The sequence below is a fragment of the Pinus tabuliformis genome, chromosome 2_2, assembly GCF_031772625.1.
Source record: "Pinus tabuliformis cultivar Carrire ecotype Pingquan chromosome 2_2, CPIR1, whole genome shotgun sequence".
Taxonomy (NCBI): Eukaryota; Viridiplantae; Streptophyta; class Pinopsida; order Pinales; family Pinaceae; genus Pinus; species Pinus tabuliformis.
The window spans coordinates 468,416,149-468,430,290 of record NC_142300.1 but is presented as its reverse complement, the minus strand read 5'-3'; positions in this window follow the sequence as shown (position 1 = coordinate 468,430,290).

Sequence of the window (14,142 nt, the reverse complement as noted above, 5' to 3'; positions counted from 1 at the left end):
AATGTAACATTTACCCTTGTTTCCTTTATTTCTACTATTTCTCTTCTAGTACTCCCACTGACTTCACCATTCTCAATGAATCTTGCATTACCAGTTTCTATAATTCTTGGACTATGATTAGGACAGTAAAACACGTACCCTTTAGATTTCTCAGGGTATCCTAAAAAATACCCACTGATCGTTCGAGAATCTAATTTATTTTCATGTGTATTATAAATTCTCGCTTCCGCTGGACAACCCCAAACATGCAGGTGTCTTAAGCTAGGTTTCATGTTAGTCCATAACTCAAAAGGAGTCTTTTGAACAGCTTTACTAGGAACCCTATTCAACAAATAGTTAGCGGTTTTGAGAGCATACGACCACAAATTCTTAGGTAGTGTAGAATCTGACATCATACTCCTAATCATATCCATTAACGTCCTATTGCGCCTTTCTGCTACACCATTTGTGTATTGCGCACATATGCCATGACTTTCGAGGAATTTTGCAAATGGACCTGGACACTGGCCTGACTCATTATATTTACCATAATATTCACCACCTCTATCAGACCTTATGATTTTCACCTTTTTATCTAATTGCCTCTCAACTTCCTTTACAAACGTCTCAAGGACATTCACAGATTGAGATTTTTCATGAAGCAAATAGACATAACCATAACGGGAAAAATCGTCAATGAAAGTGATGAAATACTTTTCTCCATTAAAGGCTGCAGTGCCCATAGGTCTGCAAATATCAGTGTGTATTATTTCAAGAAGCTGGCTGCTTCTAGTGGCTCCTTTCTTATTATGTTTGGTTTGTTTACATTTAATACAATCCACACATAATTCTAGATCACTAAAGTCCAAATTTGACAAAATTTCATTACTTACTAATCTCATCATTCTTTCTTTGGATATATGACCTAGTCGTTTATGCCACAAGAAAGCAGAATTTTCATTCAACCTGCTACGTTTACATCCAACATTATTTACTACATTCAACAAGGAATTCGCATAAGTGTCATTCAGTTTCAATTTATATAAACCATCAATTAGAATACCAGAACCAACATTATCAGTATTCTTATATAAATCAAAACAGCCAGATCCAAACATACATCTAAAACCAGAATTATCCAACTTACTTACGGAAATAAGGTTTCTAGATAATGAAGGTACATAAAGGCTACTGTATAAGTCTAATACATATCCACTTTCTAGAATTAGACGATAAGTCCCAATGCCTTCAATTGAAGATTTCATTCCGTTTCCCATAAAGAGAAAACGATCTTCATTTGGATTTATATTAGACATAATAGTATAATATAGCACTCCTTTGGGTAGATACTATCTTATACTTAACATAATTAAATACCAAAACATAAGTAGGTAATAAATATATTCAATTAAATAGAACTGACATCTTTGGATGATCAATATTTATTTAATCAAAATATCTATCAAACCTCATCATGTCAACTAGTTATAGAACAAGACTTTCCTTTGGGTAAGTTCTCAGGTTCTATCATTAGTGACGCCAGTTTTAATTGGTATTATTATAACTGGCAATTTCTATCAATAATCATTATGTCACTTATGCACTAAATGATTATTCTGATTTTGACCACTTTGGTGATTAACAAAATCATAAATCTCATGTGCACAAATAAATTATAACACATACCTTATGCAAAACAACATTCTGATTTTGACCACTTTGGTGATTAACAAAATCATAAATCTCATGTGCATAAATAATTTATACCTTATGCAAAACAATCAGTCATAGAGCAATTACTTTTATGCCCAAATTTCAAACAATTATTTTGTACCAGTAAACTTTAATCGTGCAAAGCCAAAACAGTAAATCTGATCAATTCTTTTATGATTGAGAACAGAAATTGGCATATTATCACGAGCACCAATACTCTGGATAACTCAAATAATATAGACCTTATTTCGAAATCAGACGTCTTAAATTTGAGAGTCCTGGCATTGTATCAGTCATTATACTCAAAATTTAGTAGAACAAAGTTATGCTATTAAACGAGATACAGTTTCGAACACTCTAATTTTAACTTTGGCTTGAAACTTTATCTTTGCCCTTGCATCTCAAACATAACATTCGTTACAGCTTAATTTTCGTTCTCGCTGAATATAATTTTTCTTATCAAAATTTTTAGACTACGACCTCAAATCTTTAGCTCAACGTTAAAACATCGAATCATAACAGCAAGTAAAAATTCTTCTTTAACGTATGGCGGGGCAAATCATAATCATGGTCCTCCACAGTAAACATTATTTACTAAGACCTTAGTCGTTATGGTCTTGGTTTGTTTCAAACGTCAAAGTGATAATAAGTACAAGAAGTATTTTGTCTCATTAAAAAGCAATATGAAACTTTGCCCAAACATCTAAGGGCTTTGCTTGAATTCGATAAGGGTTGTACAAGCAAAACCAAGGTATTTACTATTTATCCCTAGATCGTGACAATTCAAAGTCATAAATCCCGTCTATGTACCAAAACAATTCCAATTCATGGAAGAAAAAGATCGTCACGAAAACATAAACCCAGTTAGCGGGATCATAGCGGTGATCGGATCTCCAAAAGACCAAAACCATGTAATTCATACACATTTCTTTAATTCGATACCATGTAATTCATACACATTTCTTTAATTCGATGACAGGGAAGAATTCAATATCCTTTTCGAATTTAACCCAGGAAACACAGAAAACTTGATTAATTCCCAGAAAACCCAGCAGATCATTGACAAAGGAATAATGATACAGAGGCGCCCTGCTAACAAATTTTCTGGTATTGGTTTTACTTTCTGTTACGGTACTTTTGTCATAGTCCTATATATCTATGCACTGACGGTTTAATATTAGCAAATATTCAACCTATGCAAAGATTAAAGATTAAATGTCAAGTTTGACTTATTTTTACATCTTGAAGGCCGTATGAAAATGAGAATATATGATGGACAAAGCTATATAAAGAGACGAACGTTTTGTAAGACCTAGGGGATCAAAACGTTGTTGCGTGTCGTATCTCATTTTATAATTCAATCATAACAGACATGCAAACGGATATTTTATAAAGCCCCGCAAAATCCCTTCTCATTAGAGATACGCGGGACTGAACGAAATAACGGGGATTCTCCGAGGCTTGATTAATTTCGGAAAAACAAACATGAGAACAAATTGATCAATTGCAATCATAGGAAATATTCAGTTATTGATTGGGCTCTGATACCAAATGTAAAAATCTTAACTTACAGCCCAAAGATTATCAATACCAAATATTTCACTGACAAACTTAATATGATCTTTGTTTAAGATGACATACCTTTATTAACAGCGGAAGAATTAATGGCTGCCATCTTCTGTCTTCTGTCCTCTGTCTTCTTCTCAGAATTCGGTTTCTCTCCTCTTGCCCTCACTTCCTTTATGTGCTTCTTGATGGAGAAGAATGCAACTCTTGTGTGTGGGAGAGAGAGGACCTAATCCTTTATATATATTTTACTCTTAATCTGGTACGTCCATCATATACCAATTCAACGCTTAAGATCTAATGCTTTAGATTAGAAACTGCTTTAGGATAAAATCTAAATGCTTTAAGATTAGATCGGGTCACATTAAGATTAGAAACTGCTTTAACGTTAAAAAGCAATGAGCCTTTTGCTGTTTCTAATAGCAGTTTCTAACATCTGTTTCCTATTTTACAGTAATAGAAATGAAGAACCTCGCCTTTGCTTACAAAAAAAAAAAAACACTTAAATTTGTCAGTGTATAATTTTTTCCAATATAGAAGTTATGATTTTTATTTTTTTATAAGAGTTACCAATTTGCAAAGAATTTACTATTTTATAATTATTTTTAAGAGAGAAGTTATCTTTTTTTTTTGCAATTTGTCATTATATAGAAATCACTAACTAGTTATTTGTTTAAATTTCTCCATTTATAATTGTTTCAAATATAAAAATTAGGTTTTTTGTTTTTTATAAACCAGATACCATTTGCAACCAATTCATTATTTCATAATTTTTGTTAAGATAGAAGTTATATTTCTTTTAAATTATATAGAAATTACTAACTCATCTCTCATTTAAAACAATGAGTCACATGATGCCTCCTAAATATGTATGGGAGCTATTTATATTATTTAATGTCAATGACAATATTGATTCATTTTTAATTAAATTAATTATTTAATAAAAAATTTACATTTTAGTATTAGTAATTTATTTTTGATTATACCATATTCCTTCATAAAACAATTTGTAAATAATATATAATAAAATATCAAAATCAAACTAAAATTAAAATAATCAATTTTCTAACCTAATTTTTAACAATATTTAACATTTTATAGAAAAATTGGATAGAAATTGTTTTTTTTTAATAATATAAGAATTATTATCTTTATTTTAATTTTTTATAAAAATTATTGTTTATTTTTCTCCAATTTTCTGATTAATCCTCTAAAAAAAGTACTCGAATTTAAAAAAAATAGCATTAAAGCAAAAAGATCGCTGCATTATTTTTATAAAATTTCAATTCTCAAATTTCAAAAGGCTGCATTATTTTATAAAATGTATTTGAAAAACTCGATTTATTTCTTCTGTGATTTTAATCAGGGGCGATTTGTCAGCGTTCTTATCCATGGTTACACAAAGCGAGTTTCATTGTTCTACACAGCCACACTGTTCGTCAACTCAACAGGAACATCACAGTAAACACTGGACATAAACTGTTAAAAAGCTTTGACCAAAATCGATTTATTTCTCCCGTGATTTTAATCACGGGCGATTTGTCAGCGTTCTTATCCATGGTTACACAGAGCCCGAGTTTCATTGTTCTACACAGCCACACTGTTGGTCAACAGGAACATCACAGTAGGCATGGGACATAAAATGTTAAAAAGCTTTGACAAAAATCATTCACCGCTAACCTGTACCGAATTGGAAACTAACGAATTATTGGTGATACCCAACTGAATCAGCGAATTTCCGAATTATCGAACTCGGTAACTATGGTTTAGCGTATGCAGCAAGCTAAGTGATCGAACAACAATAATAAATAGCAATGAATTTGTATACAATAATAAATATCAATGAATTTGTATACAATAATAGTGATCTAAAATATTGCTGCCACGTCCAAAAATCACGCACCTGATATGGCAGAATGGCAGCAGATGATCAGCTGCAACTAGAAATTTCTTCAGAATAGCCATGGAAATTCGCGTATATTAAATGCAGAGCTGTAAAGCCATTCACATGCAAGGCCCTAGAGAAGCACTAACGTCTCGTGAAGATGAGAGAGTCTTCTGGATCTTTAAGAAAGAAAACAAAACTATGGATCTTTGTTAAATAGGAAAAAGTATTTCATACTTGTATTTGAAAGACGATAAATATTTTACTAAACAGGCAAAATAATTAATATTTAACATAGGAGGTAGGGTTCTTAACCTTTTGATTTTGATTTTTCTTGTTATTTTTATATTGATTCTTCTTTTATTTAATTCCTCCTATTCTAACCGAACCGAATCTGTAACATTTTGTATATACATTTTTCCCAATTCAATAATCTTATTCCATTTTTAACTTAACGATATCATATTTTTCATAAAATATTTTGAACTTGAAATAAATCAAATTATAAATTACAGTTTAAATTTTCTTTTGTTTTTAATAATTTTGCAGCCTAAAGCAGAATATTACGGGATGGTCAACCCAAGAAAACAATAACTATGATGACGGAAGGGATGGCTATATAATTATGATGACATATAATTATTGTATTTGTGAAATTAATGTTCTTCTTTTATTTTGATTAAATTTTAATGTGCCTTACTTTGATGAATAAGTGGGATAATTAATAAAGTTTTAGTTTTTTTTTAACAAGTATTTACATTTTTTTTAAGAATACTAAGTTTAGGTTGTGTTCATAAAAAATTAAGTCAAAAGAATATAGCTAATAAAAAAAAAAGGGTAGTTAAGCCTTTCCAATGTTATAGATTGGACACCATTTCAATTATATGTATCATCTTTTTATTTTATTTTTTAATTTTTTTTTCAGAATTGATTTATGAATTTGTCTTACTTTTATTTAAATATAAAATTAGGATTTTAAGATATGTATTTTTTTCTCTTCGTACTATACGCATTGGCAAAGTGTTATCACTATAACTTTTGAGTTCATCTAAGTGGTCTAGGCCCTTAGCACAAGGCTCATAACTAAAATAAAGGGATTTAAACCTAAAACTTATTGGAACATAATATTTCATTTTCATTATCTTCAACTATGTACACTTTAATTTTAAATTAATTTGGAGATTTTAAATCTATTTGGATATTCAAAATTGTAATTTTAGCAACAATTTATCATTGACCAAACTCTAATAAATATAAAACTATCCTAACACTAGATGATAAAGATTTCCATCATTATGCTCCATTATTAATGTTCCATGTTATCTAGATTTCTACTATCTTTTGTTTGTTTTTGATACCTATAATTCAACTTTTCTATGTTGTAGTTTTTTTTCATACATTTTATTTGAAATTTTGTAATAATTTGTTGGAATTAATTCAACTCTTCTATGTTGTAGTTATTTCCGTACATTTTGTTTGAAATTTTGTAATAATTTGTTGGAATCACAAATACGCGTATCTTGGCTAAAATTGATCACTATTTCCATAGGAAATTCAGAGAAGCCATAGAAATCAACAAGCACCCTAATAACCTTAATCGAGATGACGAATGGACTATAAGTGAAAATTCGGCTAAAATTGATCACTATTTGCATAGAAAATTCAGAGAAGCCATAGAAATCAACAAGCACCCTAATAACCTTAATCGAGATGAGTGAGAACTTGATTGCCACTTTGACATCCACTTTAATATCTTTCAACCATCACTTTCCCTCCCCTCCCATGAAGACTCATACTTTTTTCATCATTAATCTCTTTATTTCTTTATTTTATAATATTTCACCTTAACTTTAATAATGTTTAGTCACATTAAAAATAATTATGTAATTAATCTGTGACATTTATTACTATAAACATATTATAATCAATTAATCAACATTAAAAAATAATTTTAAACTATTTATTTATCTTCATCTGTCTCTGACTTCTTCACAAATCTAAATCTTGATGATGAACCAAATCTAAATCTTGATGATGAACCACAGAGGATGGTTCGGAACGTCGATGCATAAAATAACAAAATGCGATGAATCCAGAAGATATAACCACATATATATTTCTCATCATCACATTATTTATTATAATCATAAATCTTATATGAATTCTATAAACTCTAATTACCAATACATTATTAATTATTGTGCATGACGCAACGGTCGTCGCGGCTTGGTTGCACTCCCCCGGCCGCGTTCGATTCTTCCAGAGGCTACGCATGTTGTAGCATATCTTGTGCCATGACTCCGGTGATGGCGATTGTTTCGATCTGATGTGATAGCTGTTGGCTGTCAGCTTGCTGACACGCATTTGTACAATATATATAATATATGTAATTAAAAGAGGGCCCATAATGCTTCTAAAAGGAACTAGCCCCTCCCATTCTTTTTTTTTAAACATTATCATTCAAATATTCATTTAAATTATTAATGTTTATATAATTTATAACTTCAATCTCCAATATATTCTTAATTCTTAATTGGATTTACAATTTTAAGGTTATTGTTCTCTTTTATCTATTTATTGAAAACCTTGGTGGATGAATCTTTCATATATATTTTTTTCATCCTGAAGATAACGTCGAGATTATAAAATAGTTAATGTGATGTGAATCCGGAAATTTGAGATTATAAAGTAGTTAATGTGATATGAATCCGTAAATTTGTTTGAAGCGTAATAATTATGGTCGCAAAAATTTAAAGCACCGAATACAGAAGGGACGTCCTGAAAAATGTGTGAAATGTTTACACATTTGAATGACACATATTGCTCATAATGAAACGAAAGGCTGACGTTACCTTCTTAAAGCGCGCTGTAGAAACCTTTTTTATCATTCCTATTTTTGCCAAAAACAATCATTCGCTCAGAAGCCAGTATAACAATTATATATTCATCAAAGCCAGCATGGCTCTTGTTCGTAGCAAGGTTAAGAAAATCGTGTTTGAACTCAGGTCGCTGTCTCAAAAAACCCTCCAAAGTTCTGAACAGAAAATCGATCTCGCACAATTCGTCCTCGAATGTATTGAACAGTGAATCAACCTCTCACTCTAAAATTAATCCCTCTCAGATAACTTTGTTAAAATCTCTAATCGACCTTAATATTTCATTCAATAACCATAACAACAGTCTTTCTCCTGATATCATTGCGCCTGTAATTAAATCGAACTTTGAGATTGTTTTTAATGATAACGCCATCTTAGGCAGTGAAAACCACTCTATAGAAACACAGATTACTAAGTTTTCTCGCTGTAATAAGCTAGGCATCAACAATCGGATTGATTTAATTCCTGTGCAATCCATATTGAATGGTTTGCCCTCTCCTCATCTCCCAACTAACTCCCAGGCATCTTAAATAAACCAGCATTGTATCCCCTACAATCATGAGTTGAATTTGGTCACAATCACTGAAGAACACCCTCCCTGCATTAGAAGTAACACTCTATCAAATAATCAGCTTGATTCATTGGATTTTAATGATAACCAGCGTTTGACTTCTACGCAGTCCATATTCTCCAGTACACTCTCTTCACTCTCAAATAACAACCTTAATCTATCATTCAATAACCACAATAATAGTCTTTCTCCTGATATCATGGAGCCTGTAATTAAATTAGAATCAAACTCTGAGATTGTTTTTAATAACGTTATCATGGGCAAGGAAAACCACTCTACAACAATGCGGATTCCAGAGTTTTCTCGCTGTGATAACCTGGGTATCAACGATTTTAATGATTTAACTACTGCACAATCCAGATCTGACGATACACCCTCTTCTCATCTCCCAACTTACTCCCAGGCATCTCAAATAAACCAGCATCATATCCCCTACAATCATCCCTTCATTAGAAGTAACACTCCATCAAATACTCAGCGTGATTCATTGGAACTTAATGATAACCAGCGTTTGACTCCCACGCAGTCCATATCCCCCAATACGCTCTCTTCTCATCTCTCAAATAACTCTTCGCCATCTCAATTAAACCAACATCTTATCCCTTACAATCATCCTTGTAATTCTATCACAAACACCGAAGCGCACTCTCCCTGCATTGCAAATGTCACTCCATCAAATATTCCAGATTGAAATTTGTAACTCAAGATTTTGGCTTCCTTGTAAAGGGGTTTGCGATTGTCCTTACTCTGCCTTTTATCTGGTTGCAAATTAGCTCTGAATTTGTGAGCATGGTGATATCATTGACATCATTATTATCATTTATTTCTTTAAATTTTTTCCCTTCAGGGCAAAGCAGTATGTCTGGTTATTTATAGTCTTTTTCTACAATACATATTTTTTTGCACTAGTATAAAGCACAAATTGAACGATTGCTCATCCCGAATTAGAATAACAAGAGACCTCATTGCACATCATCCACTTTTGCACCATTTTTATGCTTACAATATTTGGAAAACAAAATAACAATAACATGATATTAGAATTAGGCATTTAAATTTTAACTTTAACCAACCTGAAAACAAGATAACAATAACATGATATTAGAATTAGGCATTTAAATTTTAACTTTAACCAACCTGTAGTGCCAATAATAAATGAGGATACAGAAGAGAAAAACATACAATAAAATCACTAGTCATTCAAAAGTGGCACTAAGGCTAGGGTAATAACCTAAAAAAATCACTCAAGAAAGAATATAGATTCAACAGGTTCTACTTCATAACTATAGCAAACTGCCATTAAGATGGTTTTGGCTGTATGTTCTCAACTGCCCACTTACCAGTTCTGTATTTGCTTGATATCTAATTTCCCCAAATGTTCAAGGCCCCTCAAAACAATACTTGGGGAAACTAGTTATGTATTTTCTTAATGATTGATGTGTTAATGGTGAATTCATCACTAAGTAACAACATGCTTGGAAGTAGTATGGCTGTGAAGGAATTTAACTTTTGACAAATTGTCAAAGAATGGTTTGTGTTGATATAATGAAAAATTGTTTAAACCATCTTTCTATTGTCTCTCTTATATTTCCATGTCAATTTTCCTTTTTCTATCTCATTTATTCTCATTCACTTTTCCTATAGATACTGTAAATGATTAATCTTTATTAGCCCTCTACTCTAACTTAATCAATATATCTATATAAGTCCTTAATATCTGTCATTTTTCTCTTAGTGTTGGTGAGGAGTGATGCAACTCACTTGAAACATTAGACTCCAAAAGACATCACCATTTTCTAGCATTTTTGTAGGCGTTGGAAAATGATTTTCAAGTGCTCCTGTAGGTGCTAGAAAATCATTTTCCAGCATTTTTCTAAAGGAGGCTTGCAAATGTTTTTGGAAGTTAAAGTTGTAGCATTACAAATCGAATGGATGTATGACTAACCTAAAATGTAGGGTATGAAATGTTCAATGTTCAATGAGATTATTACTTTGGAATTCACAAAAATTTGATGTATATGCCTCAGATTTATAACTTTAACACATTATATTCCAAATTGTAATATGAAAAAGTCAGATCATTACTAGATCAAGGGCAAGGATCATTGCAAGTGGAGGTAGTCTAGGAAGTGAAGCCATGTGAGCCAATACCAAAATCTAAATCCGAGTTAATAGAAATTACGTTCTCTTCCCTTGATACTTCTCCCAATCACAATAATGTTGCCAGGTTACAGTTGATACTGATAAATTGTTTCTTATACTCTCTCACTATTATTGGCCTATTGGCATCATGATACAACATGGTTTACATGTCTAGCATGACTTTAGGTTATTATATTGGGATTATGAATCTGAGTCTCCTTGATGATGCCACTCCCATTGAGTCTTCTTGATGGGATCATAATATCATTAGTTCAATATTATATTTCCTTCCACACATGAGTTCAATAAATGAAAAATTTAATAACTTCTATATTTATGGGATTTTGTAGATTATATTGTCTCACTTGCTTACACGAGAGCATCTGACAAGAGCTGGTAGCAGGATCCCACATATCGGGCAACAAAAATTTTTGGCCATAGAGTCCATGGGTGTTATAACTTGCCCTCACTGTTTCATCCACTAGAAACTCTCCGAGGAACCCAGGAAATGCCCCTCTTCCATATATTCCCAATAATGCAGAGATAGTCTCCAGAGGTGCACCAACGTCACCTTGGAAGTAGCCAGTGTTGAATGGATTAGTGGTTTCCCCTGCCACAATGCTCGTAATGTTGATTATCATCCCATCGATGCCCATGTCACCATTTGGTGCTACTAGAAGAGGAGTATGGGGTCAATAGATGGGCTGATGGAAGGGCCATGTGCATTGTCCATGGCACTGGGTTGCAGAGTTCCCAACCCATGCGTATGGAAGAAGTTGTTGATGCATCTTCCCCTTTCCCATCATTATGATTTTAGTTGATTTTTGTTCGGAGAATAGGTTGAGACTGTCATGGAATCTGCAAGAACTCATGCAGAATCCCTCCTTACTCTCCTTCCATATTTTTCTTTCCATTTTGACTCGGTGGGGGCATTGTGGGAAAGAAGATGGGTATTGAAATAAGAGAAAGTATTTCTATGCTTGTTCTTAGGGGGGGTTTAAGTTTTCATGAATAATATGTTGATAAATTTATGTGTTTATATTTCTGCAATATTTTATGTGTTCCATTACTCTGTAATATATAATTTTCTAACATAGTGATTCATTATTTCTTGTTGCATAATTGCATGCTTGATTCAGGGGATTCTCATAATTTAATTCCACTATCTGTTATGGAGCAGTTAGGCTGCATATAACAAAACCATATAAGGATTTATATTCCTTCTATTCCAAAAGGGTAAAATGCGTGAAAATGATTAAAGGCCTAGTGGTTAATTTGGCCCAAATTCCAGTGAAGAGCATGGTAATGGACATTGTACTTGTTGATATTCTTGCAAGATTATGCATGCTCCTCTCCATGTCATGGGGAATGAAACTTGGGGGATATATTGAGCTTGATCTAACATATGCTACTATCCATGTGTTTGGTTGAGAAGAGTGTAGGTTATACAAGGAGTCTAGATTCGTGAAAATTGTAACCAAAGCTGATTTTTCAAATAATTCTCTAGTATGGGTCAAGAAAGAGATTTTTCATGCCTTCTACTAGACATAGAGGATCAAATTGTGGAAGACACCTAGGTGGAAAATTCTACTCATATGGGTAAGCAAGGAGAAAAATATGATCATATTTGGAAATTGTATTTCGATGATTCTTATTCTAAGGAAGGGACAAGTTGGATCAGAAAGCAAAGAACATAATACAGTTGTGTATCTAAAATTCAGTATTGTTGAATGTATCAAGGGGAGTTATGGCGAAGGATTTGTGGGACAAGTTAGGGACATTGTACCAATCTAAGTCTCTGGTGAACAAATTGTTCCTACAAAAAAAGTTGTATAACCGGAGGATGAAGGATGGAGATTCGGTGACAGAGAATCTGAATGCCTTTAATACTGTGGTAAGCTAGTCGTTATCTGTTGATATTAAAATTTTAGATGAAGATAAGTGCATTATTTTTCTGTGTTCACTACTATATTCATGGAATATTTTAGTTGTTGCAATAGGTAGCAATACAACTACCTTGAAGTTTGATGAAATAGTCTCATCCTTGTTGTTGGAGGAGATGAGACAGAAAAACATGGAGGGCCAAAATGCAGATGCCTTGTATGTACGAGGATGGTCCCAAAACAGAAATAAAAACATTTCCTCGAGTGGGAGATCTAAATCTAGAGGGAGATCTAAATCTCCAGGAAACCCTATAAAGGTGTGCTAGAAATGTGGAAAGGAAGGGCACTTCAAAAAGGACTATAGATCTAAAGCTTCTGAGAAAGGAAAGGGATCTGATGATGCTCCTTCTGCATATGTGAAAACGACCTCAAATGAAGGTGGGGATGTGTACTTGGCTTCTTCTTCAAGTACACATGCAGATCAAGAGGCATGGTTGATTGACTCAGGCACATACTTTCACTTCACTCCCCATAGGGATTTGTTCTGTGAGTATGAGAAATATGATGGTGGGGATGTCTTCTTAGGGGATGACAAGAATTCTAGTATCATCAGATGCAGAAAAGTCACGATGAAGTTACAAGGTGGAAGGATTAGAACAATTTCATGTGTTCTACATATTCCTGCATTGTCCAGAAATATGATTTGTGTAAGCAAGATGGATTATGCAGGTGTAAAAGCAGTGTTCAAGAAAGATACCTGCAATATGGTTCAGGGAGCACTGGCATTGATGCAGGGAGTTTAGATTTGAACTTTGTAGAGGCTTCTGGGTAGTACTGTTATTGATGGGTGCAACAGTTTTGTGGTTCCTGAAAGTGGAGCAAAAAATATATTGGTCTCTGGAGAAGATATCATGTTATGGCATTAAAGGCTTGGACATATTGGAGAGAAGGCCTTCGAATACTTCATGGTAATGGTATGGTAGAAGGTATTTCTAATTGCTCTCTGGATTTCAATTTCTATGAACATTGTGTATATGGGAAGAAAAATCAGGTGAGTTTCACCTCTCATGGTAAGAGGGCGAAAGAGATATTAGAGATTGTGCATAGTGATGTGTTTGGACCTGTTTAAGTTCCATCACTGGGTAAGTTTGTGTACTATGTATAATTTATAGATGACTTCTCAAGGAATACATGGATATATTTCCTCGGGAAGAAATATGAAGTCTTTGACAAGTTTAAAGAATTTAAGGCTCTGGTGGAACACCAGAAAGAGAAGAAGATAAAGGTATTGAGGACAGATAATGGTGGAGAGTTCTGCAAGAAGTAATTTGAATAGTTCTGGAAGAAGTGTGGTATAGCACGACATAAGACTACTCCATAGACAACTCAGAAAAACAGATTTGAAGAAAGAATGAATAGGACGTTGATGGAAAAGGCAAGAAGCATGCCCAGTAGTGCCAGGTTAGGACACGAATTATGGGCAGAGGTGGTGGAGAATGCATGTTACCTAGTTAATAGATCACATTC